A 24719-nucleotide genomic window follows, 5' to 3' on the forward strand; every position below is an offset into this window, starting at 1 on the left:
AGCTTGGTTTGACGGGAGTGATCTATCATAAACCCATGCTGATATGGAATTATACAGCTATTTTCCTTGAGATACCCCAGAATAGCATCTCTTAGAAACCCTTCAAAAGTTTTACCCACAATGGAAGTAAGACTTACCGATCGGTAGTTTCCAGGTTCACTTTTTGACCCCTTTTTAACCTCTTAATGAAGCAGGCCTTTTTTTTCCCTTTTTGTATGCATTAACATAGCTGTTTGAGAGCTTATTTTTTGTGGAACGAGTTATATTTTTCAATGGTACTATTTAATGTACCACATGATGTACTGAAAAACTTTTTAAAAAATTCTAAGTGGAGTAAAATGAAAGAGTAAAAAAAAATTCCGGTGCATCTTGTTTTCTACGGCGCACAAACTGCAACAAAAATGACATGATAACTTTATTCTATGGGTCAGTACAATTACTATGATACTAAACTTAGGTTTTTTTTCTGTACTAGATTTATTTTTTTTCAAAGACATTTTTTAAAATTATTTTCTGCTGCCATCTTCTGCACGCAATAACTTTTTTACTTTTCTGTCAACGTAGGTGTGTGAGGGATCATTTTTTGCAGGACATCCTGTAGTTTGGGATAGTACCATTCTGTATACCTACAACTTTTTAATAGCTTTCTATTGCATTTTTTTCTTGGTGACCAAAAAAGCACATTTCTGGTGTTCTTTTCTGACGACGTTCATCGTGTCAGGTAAACAATGCATGAGCTTGATGTATCAGACTTTTACAGATTCAGCAATACCAAAGATGTATTTTTGTTTTATTATTTAGATTCTTTTATTTTATTTTTTAAACTGTTAGTAAAACTTTATTATTCTTATTTTTACTTTTTTATAAATATGGCAAAAGGTTGTTTTTAAACTTTTATTTATTTACTTTTTAATAATTAGGAAATTTTTCAGTGATCTTAATTTTACATCTATTTTTAGTCCCCACAGGGGACAACAAGACTATTCATAGGGTGCAGTATAGTCTAAGGAACTCAGAATAGCCATTCACAGAGTAAACTATTACTAAAATTGTTGCTTTATTAAACTCAGTTAAAACACACACACACGGACACAGGCGTACCCTAGAAGGCACCCTCAATTGGGGAAGACCCGTAGAGATAGGTAGACCCATGGTCTAGATTTAATACGGTGGCTCCAACAATTTAAGCTAAACACCCGGGAGTTACCAACTCATACCTAGACCCATTAAGGTGTGGTATTTCCCTAAATTATAAGTAGACGCAGGGTCTAGGTTTAATATGGTGGTTCAAACAATTTTTGCCAAATACACTCGACGTGTTTCACGTGTTACACTCGACGTGTTTCACCGCTGATTTAGCAGATCTTCAGGAGGTTGACAAACTATAGAGTGTTGTATAAGCCAAAACAAAAAAAAGAAAGGATAAAGACAGAAACAGGTAATTTAAAGCCTGAGTGTAGGCGTAGTAGTCGCCAATAGTCCTGCTGGATGTATAACAATGCATGCAGGAGATTGTGGCGAATGTGTTGAGTATTTAATATGTGTGGATGCCCATTGGTGCAAAGTCTCTCTGCTGAAGAATAATTTTCTGCTAATTAATTGTGAAGCAAAACTTCAGGTTTGTAACTCAATAAATTGATAAGGCCAAACGCATGACCATTAGATGCTATATGGATACTGGGTTAAATTGTTGGTCCCAGCGGGTGTATACCTGACCAAGGGGAAGCGGTAATAGTTAGTAACCCTGTCAATAGTATCCTAAGATCAGGATTACTATTGAGATTTGGATATCCCTGTATGACTATTGTTCAGGGAATTCCTATGGACATAAGCAAAATCCCAAAGAGCCTCAATATTGCCAGTTAATTCATGGATCGCTTGGGGGATATCAGATACATAAAGTCATCGTCGCCAATAAAAAGCCCATCGTGACAGGGAAATGCTAATAAAGCATACTTCCTAAAGTTAGAGAGACATTGTTTTCTAAATAGCTTTCCCTAAGCAAGAAGGCAACAAGGTGTCTGCCCTCTAAGGTTGCATAGGCAAGATAGATCTAGTGTCAGATCACCCTAGTTGAACCAGTGAAAGGCAGAAAATAAAAAAAAAAATAAAAAAAAGAGAGAGTGGTGTGAACTATAGCCGTGATGGAACACATGGGTAAGTCCCACAGGGGACAACAACTTGCGATTCTTTGATAGCTCTTGCAGTATGATGTAATGCATAGCAATACATCATACTGCGAATGGGCAGGCAGTCTATCAAGCCACCCCACAGGTATGGTTTATAGGCATTTTGCAAAGACAGCTCTGGGGTCTTTAAAAAAGGCCCCCGGCTGCCATGACACCTGCACAGCTCGCTGTGATCCCATTGAGGGAGGCCATACGGAAACCCCCAAAAATCTTTTGGGGGATTTAAATGCCGCTGTCAGAACTGACTGCGGCATTTAAAGGGTTAGTAGTTCCAATGAGCCGCGTGGCTGATCGGAGCTGTTGCTGTTGGATGTCGACTGTAATAAACAGCCGGCACCCTCGCTGTATGAAGAGAGATCATTACGTGATCTCCCTTCATACATATCCCTACACTGCAGAATGTAACTGTACATCCTATAGTGGGAAGGGGTTAAATTTCAGCACCACATTGGCTATGCAGCAATCCAGCGGAACAGATCCTATCACTATTGAGTCCTTAAATATAAGAAACAAGGGTCTTTCACTTTACTCAATTCCCTTGGAACCCAGGCTTGTATGCTATTGGGTCACTGTGATTTTTCTATTTTAATTAGAGATGAGCGAACGTGCTCGGCCACGCCCCTTTTTCGCCCGAATACCGCGATTTTTGAGTACTTCACTACTCGGGTGAAAAGTACTCGGGTGCGCCGGGGGGCGGGGAGAGGCGTGGCGGCGTGGGGGGTAGCAGCGGGGAACAGGGGGAGCCCTCTCTCTCTCCCTCTCCCCCCCCCACTCCCCGCTGCAACCCCCCTGCGCCGCCACGGCGACCCCCGAATTTTTTCGCCCGAGTACGGAAGTACTCGAAAATCGCGGTATTCGGGCGAAAAAGGGGCGTGGCCGAGCACGTTCGCTCATCTCTAATTTTAATCTTTTTAAGACAGCTTTGCACTTTTCTGCATCTCATCTGACATTTTATTTACCTCTATGAATACACTGGAGAAAAAGCCATTTTATTGATTTCCTTTCTCCTCATCAGCCTCTACAATTTTTCCTACAATATTAAAAGGCCAACACAGTTTCCCCCCCCCCTTTTTTTTTTTTTACTATTAATATAGCTGAAGAACAGTTTAGGATTAGTGTTACTCTGTTTGGCAATGTATCTCTCTGCCTCCATATTTGCTGCTTTTACCTGATTTTTACATAATTTATTTTTTTCCCTATAGGGTTTTAGTGATTCTTTGCTTACTTGTTGTTTTAGTAGTTTAAACGCTTTCTTTTTGTCTTTTATTGCCCTCTTTACATCTTTATTGAGCCACATTGGTTACCTCATATTCCTAACCATTGTATTCCTGAAAAGGTATGAATCTCTCACAGTAAGTATTTACGATGTTTTTAAGCATCTCACATTTATTATCCGTACTCTTATTTTTGAGGACATTATCCCAGTCAATAAGGTTAAGAGTCTCGCTGAGCTGATCGAACTTGGTCTTCCTAAAGTTTAGTATTTTTGTAGCTCCCCTATAAAACTCTTTCAAAAGACAAGTTGAAATTTATTAGTTTATAATCACTATTTCCCAGGTGCCCCCAACCTGCACCCCGTTTATTCTGTCAGGTCTGTTGGTAAATCATAGGTCCAAAATGGCCGTCCCTTTAGTCGAATCCTGTACAAGTTGGGTAAGCTAATTATCTTTAGTAATCAATACAAAGTTATTATGTTTATGAGTTCTTATTTCTAGATAGTTATAGTCCACCATAACAATTACCTTATTGTGATTTGCTGCATCTATTTGCTTGAATAATAGATTTTCAGTAACTTTTCTTTTATTCGGTGGTCTATAGAAAACCCCTATGATGATTTTATTTATGTTATTTTTCCATCCATATATTTCCACATGTTCATCTCTTCCCCATATATATTCCCATAATGTGAACTTTAAATAGGATTTTACATTAAGACAAACCCTTCCACCTTTCTGTTTTTTTTCTGTCTGTTCTCAACAGACTGTAAGGGTGGGTTCACACGCGCGTGTTTTTGTGCGTACTTAGGTGCATACATACGTGCGCACCTAGGTATGAGCAAAAACACGCGTGTATGCAGCTGCATGCAGTGTTATCAATGGAGCCATGGCTGCTGCCGGCGGCTCCATTGAAAACAATGCTCTATCAGCACCCCTTGGCATTTCAGCCAATTACAATCAGAGCTACCAGCAGGCGGGGTTTTAAATCCCCGGCTGCTGATAGCTTAGAACTACAGAGCTGGGGACAGCTGCAGAAGTCGCGGTTGAGCCCTGGCAGCTGAAGGCAGGGGAGTATGCTTTTATTTATTTTTGTACACTATTTTAAATGGATTTTCAGGGAAGGGCTTGTGACGCCCTTCCCTGAAATCTATTGACAGATGCCGCTGTCCCTAGCTCTGTAGCGCTGCTGAGCTATCATCAGCCGGGGATTTAAAATCCCCGTCTGCTGGTGGCTCTAATTGTGATTAGCTAAAGTGCTTCAGCCAATCACGATCAAAGCTACCAGCCGGTGGGGGTTTTAAATCCCCGGCTGCTGATAGCTCAGAACTACAGAGCTGGGGACAGCGCCAGAAGTCGCAGCTGAGCCCGGCAGCTGAGTATGTTTTGTTTTTTTAACACTACTTTTATTGGCTTTTCAGGGAAGAGCTTATCTTTAAAGCCCTGCCCTGAAAGCCCCTCTGCTGCCGGGGCTCAGCCGCAACTCCTCACGCTGTCCTCAGCTCTGCACTGCTGTGCTAAGCTATCAGCAGCCGGGGATTTAAAATCCCCGCCTGCTGATAGCTCTGATTGTGATTGGCTGAAGCGTTCAACCAAACACAATCAGAGCTACCAGCAGGCGGGGATTTTAAATCCCCGGCTGCTGATAGCTCAGAACTAGAAAGCAGGGGACAGCCAGGAGAAGACGTGGCTGAGCCCGGCAGCCGAAGGGAAGTAAGTATGTTTCTTTGTGTGCTTTTACAGTACTTTTACCTGATTTTCAGGGAAGGACTTATATTTAAAGCCCTTCCCTGAAATCAATTAGCAGCAGAATCCTATACCGCAGCTGACATGTGTGACAGCTGCGGTAGAGAATTGAAGCAGCAGGGAATTCTTCTAACTAGCGGGAATGAGGGAATCATCTGGTTTTTTTTTTTACACTAAAATGTTTCTTTTTCAGGAAGGGCTTATGTGTAAAACCCTTCCCTGAAAAAGAATTCAGGGAGGCCGGCAGAGCATTGCTTTCAATGGAGCCGCGGCTCCATTGAAAACAATGCGTGCATTCCCAATGGTGCATGCATGTCCTATCTTTGTAGGCATGCACCTGCAAAGTACGGACTTGTGCACACACCATAGGGAATGCAATGTCGCAAATACAAGCATGTTTTTGTGCGTGCATATGCACGCACAAAAACATGCTCGTGTGAAGCCACCTTAACCCTGTAAGTTCACTACCCAGTTACAGCTTTCATCCAATTAGGTCCCCGTTTCTCCTGCTATGTCACAGTTTTTCTCAAACATTATTGCCTGTAGTTTGACTCCCTTGCTGCAGCTTTCACAGCCACAGAGTTTTCCCATGGATTTCAATGGGGCCAGTGCTGCTGCCACCGACCTCATTGAAAACAATGGGCAATATCGCAAAAAGACAGGACATGCTGTGATCTTTTTCCTGCATAGCAGCGCAATTTAGTGCTATACAGGAAACCATCACAAATGTAAATGAACCCATTTAAAGGAATGGGTTTCATATTTGTGCGAGATTTGTGTGTCTCGCAAAGCACAAATCTCGCACAAATTTCCCGCCCGTCTGAAGTTACCCTTATTGATCAAACTTCTAGCATTAGTCACCATACAGTTTAGAAGGTTTTGGTTATTTTTTTTTTTTTATATCAAGTGTATTCCTATTAACTATTCTGCTAGTTCTATCTGTACTTACCATTCCCACTGCTCCACCCTCATTTACATTACTTAGTCCCAAATCACTGTCTACACTATCTTACCCTCTATATTTCTGGTTGCCCTTCCCCACACTCCCTAATTTAAACACCCGTCCAACCTTCTAGACATCTCTCCCCCAGCACAGCTACACCCTCCTCATTGAGATGCAGCCCATCCCTACTATAGAACGTGCAGCCGATAGCAATGTCAGCCCAATTTTTCAGGAACCCAAACCCCTCCTTCCTACACCAACTCTGGAATCACTTGTTTACCTCCCTAATCTCCTGCAGCCTTTCTGATATGGCACACGGTACAGTGAGTATTTCAGAAAATACTACTTTGAAGGTCCCCTTCCTAGTTCCCTGAAATAGTGTCCCAAAGTCCAAAAAAACCCCAACTAAACTGAGTCTACAACATGGAAATCTGCCCCCTCAAAATGATGATGGTCTGCCACCCGTTTGCCCCGCAGACAAAAAGCATCTGCAGATTCCTCTGAACCTCTTCCCACCCTCCCTCGATTTCGGAAGACAATTCATTTGCTCCTGGTAACTCTGAAGCCCGCTTAGAAAAGGGGCCAAAACATGGGTGGAATCTGTTATTACAAAAAAGGCAATGTCTCTGTAGACTGCAATGATCTGTTGTTTAATGCACATTCGGCTGATGGTAAAAACCTCAACCAGTCCTTCTGGTTTTCTGAGACGCAGCAGCATAAATATTGTACCAGGATCAGGTTACATCTCTCAGTTTGTCCATTGGTCTCCGGATGGTATGCAGATGAAAATGAGAGCTGAACACCCAAACGAGAGCAGACTATTCACCAAAACTTGGAAACGAACTGTACCCACGATCGGAGACAATATTTTCTGGTAATCCATGTAATCTAATGATGTGGGAAATTAATAATCCGATCAACGTTTTAGCATTCGTCCAACCAGGAAGAGCCACAAAATAGCACATTTTGCTAAAGCGATCCACTACCACCCACATGACCATGTTACCTTCTTAGGCCTTAGTCACACGGGCGTTTTTTCACGCGATTTGCGGATCGCATGACGGATTCGCATCCGCAAATCGCGTGACCGGTGCGCGCAAGTCGCCCGCAAATCGCCCGAAAATCTGCTCCTAGCCCTGTTTCATTAGAAACGGGCCGGAGCTGTCCAGCGCATTGCATTCAATGGAGACGGCAATTGAGCCGGCTCCATTTAAAGCAATGTGCTGCGGGCGAGCCCGGGATGAATTGTCGGGAAGGGCTTAAATATATAAGCCCTTCCCTGCAATTCATCCTAAAATGTGTAAAAATAAAAAAAATAAATATATATATATATATATACTCACCTTCTCCCGGCAGCCGGAGCTCCGCGCGGCCATCCTGCAGTGGGTGTGAGTCAGACCTGCCCCCTGATTGGCTCAGCACTGAGCCAATCAGAGGCATGTCTCACTCACACCCATTCATGAATGGATGTGAGTCAGACCTGCCCCTGATTGGCTCAGCGCTGAGAGGCAGCAGTCACTCACCCATTCATGAATGGGTGTGTGAGTGAAACCTGCCTCTGGTTGGTCAGGGCTGTGACCAATCAGAGGCAGATCATTCAGCAGGTGGGGATTTTAAAGCCCCGCCGGCTGAATAGTGCCAAGAAGCAGTTCAGGAGAACTGACAGCGGCCGCTGCAGAACTCCGGCTGCAGTGGAAAGGTGAGTATACAATTTCTTTTTATTTTAACACATTTCTGGATGAATTGCAGGGAAGGGCTTATATATTTAAGCCCTTCCTGACAATTCAGCCCGCGCACGCCGGCAGCCCATTGCTTTCAATGGAGCGGCTGTATTGCCGGCTCCATTGAATTCAATGGGCAAACATCGTTCTTCTCTGTCACAGCTGTTACAGCTGTGGCAGAGAAGAATGATTTGTCTTCTATATGTTCTCAATGGGGTCGGCGCCGCTGCCGCCAGCCCCATTGAGCGCATATAGAGAAGAGAACAGGAATCGCAGATCGCAGATAGGTGCGATCTGCGATTTCTGTTCTATAATTTATCGGACGAGCGCATAAAAAGCGCTCATGTGTCCGATACCATTGCAAAGGTTTTATAAAATCGCCGGACGCATGCGCATGCGCAAATCGCGGCAAAAAACGCCCGTCTGACTAAGGCCTTAAGGTAGCAAACCCGTAATGCAATCCATAGACAAATGGGTCCAAGGATTTATAACAATTGGCAAAAGTAATAATGTTCCGGACGGTGGATTACGAGGTGATTTAGTTCGGGAACACACCTCACAAGAAGAAACAAAGCTGAACGCACCCTGTCATAACAATGTCTGCCAAAAAGTTCTTGAGAGTAACACATGGGTATTATTAATTACCAGATGACTGGCCAATATGGAATAATGAACTTCAAATAGTATCTGTAATCTCTGATGAACTGGAAAGTTATTCAGCCGGAAGCTTCGACGGGGCTAAATCTTCTGCTGTACGGACTTGCTCTTCTAACTTCAATGACACTGCCGAAACCACCAACCCCTCAGACAGGATGGGAACAGAAGGTTCATCAGAGACTACTAGAGGAAAACTTCTTAAAAGAGCATCTGCCCTCACGCTGTTTCAACCCGGACGATGCATTACATTAAAGTTAAAACGAGGGGGGGGGGGGGGGGAATGACCACCGTGCCTGTCTCGGGTTAAGTCTCTTAACAGATTCCAGATATATTACATTTTTGTGATCCGTGAAAACCGTCACCTTGTGTTGCACCCCTTCCAGGACATGATGCCACTACTCAAATGCCCATTTAATTGCTATTGGCTTTTTGTCCCCGATATTGTAATTTTGTTCAGAAGAACAAAATTTACAAGAAAAGAACGCACATGGGCAAAGATCTTGTAATATAACCATTCTTTAAGACAGGACTGCTCCATCTCCAACCTCCTAGATATCGACCTAAAAAAAAAAAAAAGGTTTAGAGCAATCTGACTATACCAGAACCGCAGCCGTAGCAAAACATTTCTTCAACCTCTGAAATGACTGCAGGGCTTCTGTAGACCATTCAGCAGGAAAGCAGCCCTTCTTAGTCATATCCATAAGAGGTTTAACCACCACTGAAAACCCCTTAGTGAATTTATGATAATAGTTGGCGAATTCTAAGAACCCTTGTAGGGCTTTCACATTCTCAGGTAGGAGCCAGTTCTGAACCGATCAAACCTTGTGTGGGTCCATCTTGAAACCCTCCTGAGTAAAAACTTGCCCCAGAAATGTGTCCTCTTGAACCGTACAAACACATTTTTCTCTTTTGGTGAATAAACAATTGTTAAGCAACACTTGGAGGACTTGGAGGACCTGGTGAACGTGAGAAACGTGTGAGTCAAAATCAGGAGAAAAGATTAAAATATCCTCCAGGTAAAGCAACACAAATCTGCTAATAAATTAGTAGAGAGCCTCATTGACGAAGGACTGAAAAACCACAGGCTCATTAGTGAGACCAAAAGGTATCACCGGACTCTCATATTGCTCCTAAGGGGTTCCAAACGCGTTCTTCCACTCGTCCCCTTCCTTGATTCGAATCAAATTATATGCCTTGTGTAAATCAAACTTAAAAACCAGTTGGAGTCATTCAAAACTCTACCAAAGCACAACACTGTAAGCAAAAAAACAATAGCAAACAGGAAACTAGACAACAGGGAAAATTCAACCCTACGAACCCCTTACCCAGGAGGGGACACTACCTGATAAGCAGGCTGATTGCTCTAATAAAGACTGGGCCTGCATGTAAACCTTGGCCATTAAGAAATCTCTACCAGGGAACCCTAAACATAATGTGAACAGCAATAAAAAAATAATAACAGTGGTACAGCAGTCTGCAGGAGTTCAAAATCTACAGGAGCTTCAAGATCTACAGGAGCTTCAAGATCTACAGGAGCTTCAAGATCTACAGGAGCTTCAAGATCTACAGGAGCTTCAAGAAACAGGCTGTGCACTTCAGCAATCCAGGGAGGATACTAAATTGAACAGGGCTGCGTAAACCAGACTATATAGAGCAGGATAAATAGAACCAGGTGAGAGCTAACATCACTCCCCTGACACCACGCCCCTGAGAATCAGGAAAGGCTAAAACCTGGCCAAGCCTGATAGCAAAGGGATGATACCAGAACTGCTGCAACACATAAGCCCTAAATGAGACTGCACTGACCAAAGCGATGGCAAAGCTCAGTTGCAGCTCTATAATATACTGCGCCAATCTTACATACTGCTGATGTCACACTGATTGCACTGACCTGAGCAATGGGAAATCTGGATTACAGTCCGAGCTCCAGTCGTCTGTCTGCCTTCTTCAAAGGCCAGTCTGCTAGCTTCTTCCCAACCAACACTAGATTGCCAACCCATATATTAGAAAGATATAGCTTATATAGCAGCACTACTACATGTGACATACTCATACCATGTTACCCCAATAATAAGCCCTACCCAATAATAAGCCGTACCCCCATTTTCAGGGGATGGGGGGGGGGGTCTTGAAATATAAGCCCTCCCCCAAAATTAGGCCCTAGCAAGGCTACTATAGAGGTGCACTACAGAGAATGGCCTGTAGGGAGCAACAGGCAGGCATTCTGATGCCTGAGAAAAGGGAAAATGCCCATAGGTGTGGTCAGGAAGTTGGATATAAGGGTACATTTCTGCTACACCCAGGGATATGTTGGCTGAGAGAGCCAGAGAGAACCTGTGCAGCAGAGCTAAAGCTGCGGGAGGACGGTGGCCTAGCAGAGGCCAGAGTCTGACAGGGCCGACAACCCTGGACTCACACCCAAGTGGGGTGCATATGGACTGTGCATATTGACGTTGGATGATATTGCTGTGTTTTGTGATTGCGGTGATGACAAATAAAGGCTGGCAGGAGCCAGATAAAGAAATCCACATCTCCTGAGCAGTTCCAACAAGTGTGGTGTGCCATTCTCATGTGCAAGAGGTCGGCGATCCGCAGGCAAGTGCCCCCCGCTTGCTTAGACTACATGTAAAAAAAACCCCAAAACAATGCTCACCTAGCAGCCAGCGTTTGGGTCTTCGCGCTGGCTATGGCACGGCTGCAGGCTTCTGTGTACTCCTTCATGCTGACAGAGCAGTTCTTCCTGGCAGCGGGGCTTGAATACCCCGCTTCCAGCAAGCTAATGCGCTGATTGGTTAATCAAACGCAACGTTCCCCAATGAAAGCCGGCGCTGGATTAACCAATTACAGCCATTCAATGATGTCATTCAATGAATGGCTGGGACTGGTTAATCAAGAGCCGGCTCTCATTGGCTGACACAGAGCTCGATTAACCAATCAAAGCATTAGCTTGCTGGAGGCAGGGTATTCAAGCCCCGCTTCCAAGAAGAACTGCTCTGTCGGTGTGAAGGAGTACATGGCAGCCTGCAGCAGCGCCACAGGCCATCGAGAGGGACCTGAACTAGGTAAGTTTTATTAGACACCCCCCAAAAATAAGACACTGTGCCTCTTTTGAGGCAAACATTTATATAAGACAGTGTCTTATTTTGGGGGCAACACGGTAGCTACATCACTTCCACATCTGACAGAACACAATGCTGGGTCTATGGGATGCAACACAGTCAAGTGTGTGTCTTAGTCTATCGGCTGTAGCAGACTTTATTTCAGAAGTAATAGCGCTGAGTTTGCTGCATCACTTCTACGTTTGAGAGAACATACTGCTGAATCCAGGGATGTACCTAAAGGCCCAGGGGCCCGGGTGAAAAAGTTCAGTTTATGCCCCCCCCCCCCCGGGCCTCTATGAGGGTTAAAATTCTAAGTGCAACACCAATCGGGCCCACCCCACTTGCCCCGCTGCCGTCCGTAAGAATAGACACCACACAGAGGTCTGGTATAGTTTCTCACACGGGACATGGCTGCCAGCTGTGCCCACGTCGACGCCGTGCTTTATTACAGATTACATGAGATCTTATACCCTTTGTCCCCTCACCACTAGGGGGTGATGGGCTCATAACCATATATGGGAAGTCCGGATTTGCGGACTGAGACAGTGAAAATCATATAACAGTCATTATCTTGATACTGGCGCCTCTGGCTTACGTACAGAAAATCACGTATTCAATTAACTCCAGTACAAAGAATCACCCACTCAATTCTAAGAAGTCCGGATTTCGGCCTAAGACAGTGAAAGTTATGTACATTTGAACATCTTGATATCTTGTTCCAGCGCTTCTGGGAAATCGGCCAAGTACATGCGTCCTTCATGTCTGGTTTGGTGGTTTTCTTTGAACTTCAAGAACATCTCTCTTGAAATATCTGATGTAAGGCGACATATAAGTTTTTTTCATTTGGAATTGAATAAAACTTGCATATAGGTATAAAAGTATAAAAAAACACATATGGCAATATATATATATATACCCTCACAAACCCCCCTAAAAAACTTAATATGGAGATCAAGCATCAGACCTTGCACTCTTCCTCGGTCGTCTCTCCCTTGCGTCAGGGTTTCTCCACTGCCCGTAAGTCCCTACTCCTAAAAGGGAGGGATCCCTACCTCACCTCAGAAGGAGGCCATGGATTCCCTGGGCTTATTTCCGGGCATCCATACCCTCTATCTGTACAAGTTAACACCCCACAGGGTGTGCCCTCGCCGGAACCTAAGGTCTTCTGCACTTTCCCTAGGCAAATGGGAAGTCCACTGACAGTCCATCTTAGGAGACTGAGGCAGACACAGTACTAGTCCATCTCTCCATTCTTCTGGTAACATACGTGGTTGCCATTATCGGAACTGGCTCTTCATCTTTTTTCAAACAAGGGAAATTTTGGTCACATTATCCAGTCCCTTACTCATACTCTTTTTGATCAAAGGGAAAATACACATACAAGAAATTACATACCCCACCTCTTTCTGCTAAAATCATATCCAGGGCCACTCTATTTTGGAACGCCATGGATGCAGTGGGCCCTAACTGGTCAGCTAACCCTTGTAAAGCATCTCTGGTGTAGTTTACAAACCTCTGCTGATTGTAATAGATATAATTCATCCAATCTACATTATTATTAACAGTGACAATAGCAAATAAGGACTCAAAACCTGCTTTAACCTGATCTCTAGAATTAAATTCATCTGGCACCCCCCTTAGCACTCCTATTGTATCTATGTGTACATGTGGATCAAAGTTACCACCTGGAGTGTCAATGTCTCTCTTAGCACGATACGGTGTTGGATTCTCAACCTCAGTGTACTCTTCATATTGCACATTTCATTGTATTAATTTGTTCTGAAACAGGGGGCTAGTGTACAGTAGTCAAAGGTGTGTGTTAGAGGAATTGTACCACATTATAGCATGTAAAGGATATGCAGGATCATTAGTTTTTTCAGTGCGAAGTGTGGATCCAAGTGGGCTTTCCTTCAAGCTTGACTGCAGTTGGGGTGGTGAACAACATCTGGTAGGGACATTCAAACCGGGTTTCTCGCTCAAACTTTTTCACATAGACCCTGTCACCTGGTTTAAGATTGTGACACTCATCTGTAGGACCTGGGAGAAAAGCAGAGACTACAGAATGCATTATTGACAATTCCTTGGAGAGGCCTATGACAAAATTAACAAGAAAATCATTTCCCAAACTCTGCTACTGTGACATGTATCCTCCGGAGAAAAAGAAAAACTAATGGAAGACACTCAATTCAAAATTTTACCCATTTCCTCTATTGTCTTTTGTATCTACTTTCCCCTACTCCGCGGATGGTAGGGTGTGTGAAAAGCCTGGAATATACCCAAAACAGACATAATGTGTTGCATTATTTCACCTGTGAAGTGTGTACCTTTGTTTGACTCAATCACTTCCGGTACCCCATATCTGCGGATTACCTCATTCATGAGCTTCTGTGCGATTACCTGCTTATTTACTTTGGTAACAGGGTAGGTCTCCAACCTGAAAAGACATCAACAACAAGCACATATTCATGCTTCCCAACAAGTGGGAGCTGAGTGTAGCCAATTTGCAATCCCTGAAATGGGTAGAGTGGTCTAGGCAAGTGTGATGTGGCAAATTTACTTCTGCCCTGTTGCTTACGGCAAAGATCATGCAAAATTGGACAAATGATGCAGCAGCTACAGAAAACCAAGGAGCCACCCGTCCTTGTTCAAGCGTCGTCATCATTGCTGCTTTGAGAGGTGCGTCTTTTCGTGCATCAGCTGGGCCATCATGGGGCACAGGGACTATGGTGGGCAAGTGCTGTTGACTGTTCACCATACGCCGTCCCTTTTTAGTCCATTTGTAGTTTTAGTCAAAGTCCAAAGTTATAATCAAAGTCCAAGATTTTTATCAAAGTCCAAGATTTTTATCAAAGTCCAAGTGTAGTCAAAGTGCAAAATTATCAAATTCTTCTTTTCTTCTTTCTTCCACGGCTTGAGGGCCGCTGCTTTTGCTGTGTGGTCTGTGATGGCGTTGCCTCTTGCTTCTCTGGTGTAGGAATTGGTGTGAGCTTTCCACTTTGTCAGGTAGAAATAGGGCCTCCATGAGACTCTGCACCATTGCATCATTCTTAATTGGCTGTCCTGCTGAGGTAAAAAACTGTCTGGCCTTCCATGTTGGGCCGTAATCATGAGCTATGCCAAATGCATACCGGGAGTCAGTGTAAATGTTTGCCGTCTTACCTGTGGCCACTCCACACGCCTCCGTGAGTGCTTTCAGTTCCGCTTCTTGTACTGCGACATGCGGAGGCATTCTGCTTTTTAGGACATCTTGTTGTGTAACCACCGTATATCCAGTGTGGAGTCGTCAATCACCCTGGTACCATCTATAAAAAACAACTCAAAATATGCATTATTAACAAGGGCTTTCAGTAACTTTTTTTAAACTTAAATTTTCTTGTTGCATCAATGCTAGACAATCAGGCTGATATTATATTTCAAAAAGATCAGAACCTTGTTGCAAAAAATTAAAAATTTAAAAATGACTTGCAAAAAAATCTAAAAATGGCTGATTTGCAATACCTAGATCACCTATGCCTTCTCCTCCTCCCTTTAAACCAGGGTACTCAATTGGAACAATAGTAGCCGGGTTTAAGTTATTACAACATTGTAAAAAGATTTGATGGATGCAGATAAGGCCTGTAAAATGTTAACACCAATAGCAGAAACATGAGTTACATCGGGGCAGAATAATCTACAAAACATCTACTCATATTTGAAATGTGATATCCCTTTAAGTGAATTCATTATTAGTCTGTTCCTGCCTGCAATTTCTTATCAAAATCTGAGACAGGAGAAAAAAAACAAAACAAAAAAAACTAGCTGCTCAAAATCCTCACCCCTCCCTCGTGCAAGAGGAGGGATGAAACATTATTACGTACTATTACATCATCTAGCTCCACCCCTTCGATATTGGCTCCGTGCGTCCGTCTTCTCAGCTCCATTTCAGCTTAACCATCCACACGTCCACATCACAACCAAGCAAAGTCCCATGCATGGGGAGGACTTTTATCCCCAGTCAATTATCCACATCACACATTCCACGCAGCCCGAACACGGGTCACCAACTCTCATCCATCCATGCTCTCAAGTCTGCTCCGTCACCCCCCTTGAAGGTGTACCAGTCCATGCAGATGCACGGACAAAAAAAGTTTGACAAACATACATACATCAGCTGAAAAACACCGAGGTGAGTGCTATTATTTTATAAAGTACATGATTCTATTGAGATGAGATTGTGAATGAGCGCTATCTTTGACAAATTATGTGAAAAAGTTTGCTGATACATTCTATATTTCTTATCTACTGAAGCTATTATATGCTGTATTAAACGCTAAAATGTTTTAGAATCTCTGGGTATTTTTCAACCCCCCTTGTGACCCTGAATTTGGAGTGAATTCTGAAAGCCCCCACCTCTTCAAAATAAATCTCTGAATATGCATTCACTGACTGAACAGCCCTGCATTTGAACTCATAAATACAGCACAACATGTTCTTCATTTTCAACCCCTGTATAAGTAAGAATATAACTTAGAAATTGCTATATTTCCCTGCCTACCAAGACAGTATAACTAATTAAATTCATTTCAATTCATTGTAAGTAAGCCAAGATATTAACCAAGGATGTTATTGCATTTTCTCTCTCGCTGTTATCTTCCTGACCTTGGAAGGCTACACAGAGACTCGCAGCTACACGTCAACAAGCCTTCTCCCCTAAGAGCAAGCTCAGCTAACTATTTGCACTACAGTATATATATATATATACACATATATATCCACCTAGTATGGATTATACATATTATCTATTATCTATCTTGTATTATACACATTTCCATCTCTCTTTACCAACAAATCACGTGCATTGTAACTTACTTATCGACTTTGCTTGCTCCTTCAGCACTTTTCTCCCCTACCTAACTGCCAATATAACCTTCAATAGACACTCTCCTGACGCCCTCTTGATCACTTACTGTACTTTTCAACATTTCACTTACGGATACTTTCTTAAACAAATAATGTGTACATACTTTCTCTGACTGTCTCCCTCTCTGCTTCTAGCAAACCTTGGTCTTTCAAGGCACCTCTGGGTCCTAAAGACCTCCTCCCAGACACCATTTTATAATCTGCCGTGCGGGTCGGTGTCACACATTTTCATTAGAGTTTTCTTACATTTTACAGATTCATCCACACGGCGGCAGCCCTTGAGGGGCTCTATCTTCTTTAATAAGATCTTACGCATATTAGAACATCAACAATAATAAAAATAATAACACGCTCCATAGAATGCATCCCTCTTAATTTTCAAATTGTCAGCCCCTTATATACCGGCAGAACAACCGAGGGTCCCTTCTCCTTATGGAACCAGTCCCATAAAAATGCATCTCTCTGAAATCAAATCGCTAGCCCCATATATAAGGCAAAACAACCGAGAGTCCCTTTTTCTATGAGGCCTTATCTCACAAAATGCATCCCTCTCTGCTAAACCATTAACAACTAACTAAACTAACCTGAGGGTCCCTTCTCTTGTGAGATTAAATGAAAAAAAAGAGAAAAAAAACTTCTGCAGATACACCAAACAATCTCCACTATCGCTAAAACGCTACGGACTTCAAAGTACAAATAGACTACAGACTAGTTTCTGGGTGACCGATTGGTGCGCATATCACGGTCAGTGGTCCATGACGGCAAACCCGGAGCCCACACGAGTTACCGTGTAGAACTCTTAACCCAACCCGTCTGGTCACAAACCACAGATAGTCAGTCCTGCTGCAAGACTCGCAGTGCAAAACACAACATAAATATATGTTTGCCTTACCTGGAGTTCTAAGTGAGTTGATCAGGCTCGGTTTGCAGCAGGACGGTTTCTCAGTGGCGTGGATCCGGGTGGAATGCGTTGTAAGCTCCGATTTTACCGCCGCACGTTCGGGCGCCATTTATGAGGGTTAAAATTCTAAGTGCAACACCAATCGGGCCCACCCCACTTGCCCCGCTGCCGGCCGTAAGAATAGACACCACACAGAGGTCTGGTATAGTTTCTCACACGGGACATGGCTGCCAGCTGTGCCCACGTGGACGCCGCGCTTTATTACAGATTACATGAGATCTTATACCCTTTGTCCCCTCACCACTAGGGGGTGATGGGCTCATAACCATATATGGGAAGTCCGGATTTGCGGACTGAGACAGTGAAAATCATATAACAGTCATTATCTTGATACTGGCGCCTCTGGCTTACGTACAGAAAATCACGTATTCAATTAACTCCAGTACAAAGAATCACCCACTCAATTCTAAGAAGTCCGGATTTCGGCCTAAGACAGTGAAAGTTATGTACATTTGAACATCTTGATATCTTGTTCCAGCGCTTCTGGGAAATCGGCCAAGTACATGCGTCCTTCATGTCTGGTTCGGTGGTTTTCTCTGAACTTCTAGAACATCTCTCTTGAAATATCTGATGTAAGGCGACATATAAGTTTTTTTCATTTGGAATTGAATAAAACTTGCATATAGGTATAAAAGTATAAAAAAACACATATGGCAATATATATATATACCCTCACACCTCCAGCACCCACCCCCCCATACCCATACCTAGATCGTGCTGCATACAGCTGAAAAACAAATTTCCATAGATGATTTTGCCTTTGGCGTAATCTTTCCAAACATGACGTATTTCCAGCAATACATGAAATTTTTATTTTAGCCCTGCAGGCCACTCTCACACACACCCACCGCTTTTTACCATTATTAGCGCGGCATCCCGAGCACTGTACTAACTGCGGTACAACATTCCCATTGATTTTAGTTGGGTTACTCAAACCTGCGCTTGAACGCGGTGTTCCTAACGCCACGATTTTCAAGAGCTGTCTGTTCTATTTTTGCGGTTTCGTGTTTTTTAAGACTCTGTAGCAGAGTTTAGTATAGTAGACTACATTCAGTACTGATGCAGCAGACTGTGGACAACTACATCTGGCACAACACTGACTCAGCCCTACTGCACGTGACACAATACACTCTGCTACATCTGATAGACTGAACATTGCTGCATTTCCAGTCACACCAGGGGCAGCAGGAGGCTGATAGAATGTGAAAGTGGCATAAACTTCCGACTGCGAAATTTAGAAGGAAAACAATGTGGTGAAGCTGGGAGAGGTAGTGGGTGGTGGTATGGGTCGGGCAGCAGAAAAGCATTCGAATATTCACTAAAAGAAAAGTAGAGAATATAAAATAGAAATAAAGTGCATTTTTGGGGGTGAGGATGGAGCAGAAAACAATTCCTTCCACAAACAGTGGAAATGTCTAGTACAGGACATGAAGGAAAGAGCCAACAAAGTTGACTATATGGTGTTCCTTCAGCCACACAGCAGAAAATTAGCAAAAACAGTTGTAATATTGAGCATTAAAAAGAAAATAAACAGAGGGGCGTGGCCTGGCTGAGCGCTGAGATGGCCGCATTATCTCGAAGCTCCGAGAGCAGAGGCTTTCAAAAGCAACCAAAAGCTATCAGAACGGCTGTCACTCACCCGGAGGGCACCGCTACCTCTCTGTAGGAGGTAGATGAGCCGTCGCAAGCCTTCCTGCACCTCACACAGACACCTGGAAGACTTCTTCACGGCGCGCGGTCTCCTATACACTGCAGCGCCGGCGGTCCCGACACAAACTGCCTGCGTGCCGGAGGGAAGAGGTGTGAATCCGCTGCTTGACTCCTGTACACCTCAGCTCCCACTGCAATGAACGGACCATTAACCCCTTAGTGACGAAGCCTGTTTGCGCCTTAGTGACGGAGTCAAATTTTGGAAATCTGACATGCGTCGTTCAATGTAGCATAACTTCGTAAAGGCTTTACATATCCAAGTGATTCTGACACTGTTTTTTCGCCACATGTTGTACTTCATTTTGGTTGTAAAAAGAGACCGATATAATTTGTGCATATTTATTAAAAGCGCCAAAATTGGGAAAATTTTGAAAAAATTGTCATTTTTTCACATTTTCAACTATAATATCTCTAATATGTCCAAACATACTGTGCAAATTTTTGATAAGATATATATTTCCATCTGTTTACTTTATTCTGAATGCACATTTGAAAAACTTTTGTGTTTTTTTAACCATTTAGATGACGTACAAATTTAACATTACTTTTCAGCATTTTGAGGAACACTTTGTTTTCCTGCACCAATCCAAGTTTGCAAAGGCTCATGAGTGTCAGAATAATAGATATCCCCCCAAATGACACCATTTTAAAAACTACACCCCTTAATGTATCCACTGAGGGGTGTCATGAGTATTTTGACCCCACTGTTTTTTTTCAGGAATTAATTAAATTTAGAGGAGAAAAAATAAAATTTCATATTTTTGCAAATATGTCATTTTAAAGATATATATTTTTTCCTATAGTGCCCATGAAAATGAGGATTTACACCCCAAAATGGATACCCCCGTTTCTCCCGTGTTCAGAAACATGCCCATTGTGGCCCTAGTCTTATGTCTGGATGCACAACTGGGCCTAAAATGAAAGGAGTAGTCGGTGTCTTTCAGAACTGAAATTTTGTTTGAAGGCGTTTTAGGCCCCATAGCACTTTTGTAGAGCTCATGAGCGGCCAAAATCATAATGAACCCCCACAAATGACCCCATTTTGAAAGCTAGACCCCTTATCAAATTTATCTAAGGGTGTACTACCTATTTTGACCCCACAGTTTTTGAATGAATTCTAGCAAAGCATAAGGAAAACATTGTGATTTTCGTTTTTTTGTCAATTCTGTCATTTTAAAAACAACTTTTTTTGTACAGCACACACATGAATAAAGCCTTGCTCCCCAAAATGGATACGCCTATTTCACCCGTGTTCAGAGACATACCCCTTGTGGCTCTAATCAACTTAAAGGACACATGGCTAGGCTTATAATGGAAGGAGCACCCGTTGGATTTCAGGGTACAACGGAATAAATTCCAGGCCCCATTGCCCATTTATAGAGCCATTGAGCGTCCAAAACGATAAAGAACCCCCTCAAATGACCCCATTTTAAAAACTAGACCCCTTAACGAATTCATCTAGGGGTGTACTGCGTATTTTGACCCCACAGTATTTGAATGAATCTAAGCAAAGCAGAAGGAAAAAATTACAATTTTCATTTTTTTGGCAATTTTGTCAATTTAAAAACAGGTTTTTTTGTACAGTGTACATAGGAATGAAGACGTTCACCCCAAAATGGATACCCCCGTTTGTCCCGAGTTCAAAAACATACCCCTTGTGGCCCTAATCTACTTAAAGGACGCATGGCAAGGCCTATAAAGGAGGGAACACCCGTTGGATTTCAGGGCACAACTGAATAAATTCCAGGACCCATTGCCCACTTGTACGGAATAAAAATTGACTCCCTAAAAATATCCCCCCCCCCCTTCGCGCCCTTTTCGGCGTTCCCCAAATCTTAGATAAAAGTAATAATGTGAACTGTGTAGTATTTCCGAAGACAGGGGTAACTACGGAGGCTCGTTGGGATGGGCCCATGGGGCAATAAAACCGGGTAACCCCCTCCTCTCATGCTTTTTGGGGGTATTTCGTGACCTCAGTAGCAGGCATGGGGTGTAAAAAGTGGTGCTCTGTGAGTCTCCGTAAGTCTGCTGAGGTGCGGCGGTCTCGCACAGAAGACGCTCAACAAGCTGCTCCCGGAACTGCAGGAAGGCGAACGTTCCCAGGGCTTCTTGTAAGTAACGTATTACAGGTAGCCGTCTGAATAACGCCGGACTCACGCAGCCGTAGGCGGAATCCGCTAGCGGAGGCCCGCAGCGGATCCCAGCTGTGAGCCCGGCTGTGACCCTGCGTATGGCCACGTAATGTACTGCGCATAACTGCCTACTCACACAGACGGTCATGCGCAGTATATATTTTTTTGTTGTTTGTATTTCCCGCACCGTCGGTTAGCGATGACGCGGGTACCCGCAGCCCGTATACAACGTAGTTGCGTATGGGCTGCAGGTATATCCGCGACCATGGAGCACAATGGGCTCTATGTTGCGGATATCCGCGGTAAAATAGAACATGCTGCGTTCTCTTTTCTGCGAGTGGATTACACAATTCCGACCCACTAATGTGAACGGAATTGTGTAATCCAATGCGATTGATCTGCGTATTACCGCGGATCAGAAGCATGCGGAATCTGTAATTCCTATCGTAATAACGGACCTATGTTAGAGGGCTACTTTTTTATCACGTGACCGGGGACCGCTCAACGAGGCCACCCGTCACTGCTCCAGGCTCTTGGCGACCGTTGGTCGCTGGGAGCAAGGAGATTTTAAATTTCCTGTGCTCCCTGACTCCTGCGCATGTGTCCGGTATTTTGCCAGCGGTCGCATATGCAGAATCCGGGTAAGTTCACGGATGAGGATCGCGTTGGGGTGCAAATACGGAGGCCTCCGTTAAAAAGTTTCATCTCCCCTCACCGATCGCATCAGTGAGGGGAGATGAAGCTTCACCTTTTTTTTACTTTTACGTGATCGCCATTATTCATTGGATAACGGCGAACACGTGATCAGGAACCGCTCACTGCGGCCCCCCCGTGAAATCTCCAGGCTCTCGGCTAAGTTTTATAGACAGGAGCAGGGAGATTTTAAATTACGCTGGCAATCCACTTCTTTTGCGCATGCGTCTGCCACTTTGGCGACGGGCGCGTGCGCAGAAGCTGGGGTAAGGTCCGCGGATAAATCCGCGGGCCTTAGGTACATCATTTCATCCTCCCTCATGGATATGATCCATGGGGGGTGATGAGACGTAAGATTTTTTAACTTTTTTAAAACTTTTTAAAACTTTTTTTTAAAAACCTTTTTACACTTTTTTTTAACTTTACATGATCACTGTCATCCATCGGATGACAGTGATCATGTCCCTGGTGACATCCCTCTGCTCCTGGCTACACATGGGAGCAGTTGGAGGAATTTAAAATTTCCCGGGGCTCGATCCCCTCTGTGCATGCGCCCGATGTCAATCATCGGGCGCGCATGCGCAGAGGGGGCCTTCGGGTCCCGGAACATCGGGACACCGCTGAGGACCGGGGTTGAGTATTTTCACCTCCTCTCATGGATCTGATCCATGAGGGGAGGTGAAACAAACACTTTATTAAAACTTTTAAAAACTTTTTCACGATCGCCGCTATCCAATGGATAGTGGCGATCGCGGGCCCGAGGACCGCTTACCGCAGTCCCCGGTAACACCTCCTGGCTCCCGGCTACCTTCAGGAGCCGGGAGCCAGGAGATTTTAAATTTGCTGGCGGCTCCCGGGCTTCTGCGCATGCACGTGATGTCCTCGTCTGGCACGCATGCACAGAAGACCGCCGGCGGGTCCGGGAGGACCAGATTCATTAGGGGCAGCGCGGAGAAGGCAGGTGAGCATTTTCAGCTGCCCTGGTGGATCAAATCCATCAGGGCAGCTGAATCTTTACTTTTCTTCACTGTTTTATTTACTTTTTTGTGATCGGCGCTATCCATTGGATAGCGCCGATCACAATGCCGGGGGGGACTGCCCGCATCCTGGGATGACAGCTCCATGCTGTCGGCTACCTGCGGGCACCAACAGCATGGACCTGTCACGTCCTCAGGCAAGTGGGCATTAATCCAAAGAGGATGCATAAAACTACGTCTTCTAGGATTAAAGCCCACTTTCTGAGGACGTAGAATCCCGATGGGGCAGTCGTTAAGGGGTTAAATACTCCCCTGCCTCAGTCAGAACAAAAGTTTTCCGCCATTAAAGGAAAAGCAGCCTAAAAGAACAGGCCACATATAAACAAAATGGCATCAGCTACATCAGATAACAAGAAAACACAAAGCTCCCCCACTGCCAGCCCTCTAAAACAGCGCCCTAAAATGTCGGAAGAGCAGATTAGGGACCCACACAGCCCTCCTATGGGCGATTTCATAGCCTCCATGCCTTCATCAGAAAAACCGGCAATGGAAGCATTTATGAAGGAAATGCTGATAGCTCTAAAAGATTCTTTACAAGTAAACTTCGATTCCCTAACATCTACTTTAAAAACATCTATGGAGGAAATGGATGAAAAAATCACTCACACTGAAATAAAGATGGGCAAAATTACACAATCTCATAACAATCTCATTGATGAGCACTATGCTTTTACAGAAGATGCTCTAAAAATAAAACTAGCAGACATGGTGGATAGAAACCGTCGAAACAATGTCAAGTTTAGGGGAATTCCAGAATCGGTTCCAGCAACAGAACCTATCGAATATCACCAACAACTAATTAAAGCCCTGCTACCAGACACAACATCTATGGACTTAACAATCGACAGAGCTCATAGGCTACCAAAGCCTAAATTTATTCCTGAGTCAGCGCCCAGAGATGTGATAACCCGCTTTCATTTTTTCCACATCAAAGAAGCTGGGATGCAAACAGCCCGTAAACTAAACCAACTGCCTGCTCCTTTCACTGAGGTCCATCTTTACATAGATGTATCACAGCCGACATTGCAGGCGAGGAAAAAATTCTCCCCAGTCACCAACGCTCTTCGCCAAGCAAAAATTCTATACAAGTGGGGATTCCCTCTGAAACTCCTGATGCACAAAGACGGAGTTAACCATGCATTCTCTAAACCAGAAGATGCAATCTTGATGTTGAAAACATGAGGCATCGCCATACCAGAAGCTGCCTCTGTAGGCCCATCCAGAAGACAAAGAGCACCGGAAAAGAATTACTCGACCTCTGACTCGAGCCGCTGAAAAAATTTCGAATTAAGCATACCCGAGATTCTCCTCGGAAAAGCCTGAACACTGCTCTCGCTCAGGTGAACTTTACCCCCCACAATGCACAAGGCCACATTTCACATGGACTTGTTGTTACGTTATACAGCCAGCACTGACTTGTTGGAATTTATGTTTAAACTAACATACTGGTTGTTTACCCCCTTTGTTATGATTAGACTAGAGATGAGCGACCGTACTCGTCCAAGCTTAATGCTCGTTCGAGTATTAGGGTGTTCGAGATGCTCGTTACTCGAGACGAGCACCACGCGGTGTTCGAGTCACTTCTATTTTCTTCCCTGAGAAATTCGCACCCTTTTCTGGCCAATAGAAAAACAGGGAAGGCATTACAACTTCCTCCTGTGAAGTTCCAGCCCTATCCCACCCCCCTGCAGTGAGTGGCTGGGGAGATCAGGTGAC

The sequence above is a fragment of the Eleutherodactylus coqui genome, chromosome 8, assembly GCF_035609145.1.
Source record: "Eleutherodactylus coqui strain aEleCoq1 chromosome 8, aEleCoq1.hap1, whole genome shotgun sequence".
In the NCBI taxonomy this organism is placed as follows: Eukaryota; Metazoa; Chordata; class Amphibia; order Anura; family Eleutherodactylidae; genus Eleutherodactylus; species Eleutherodactylus coqui.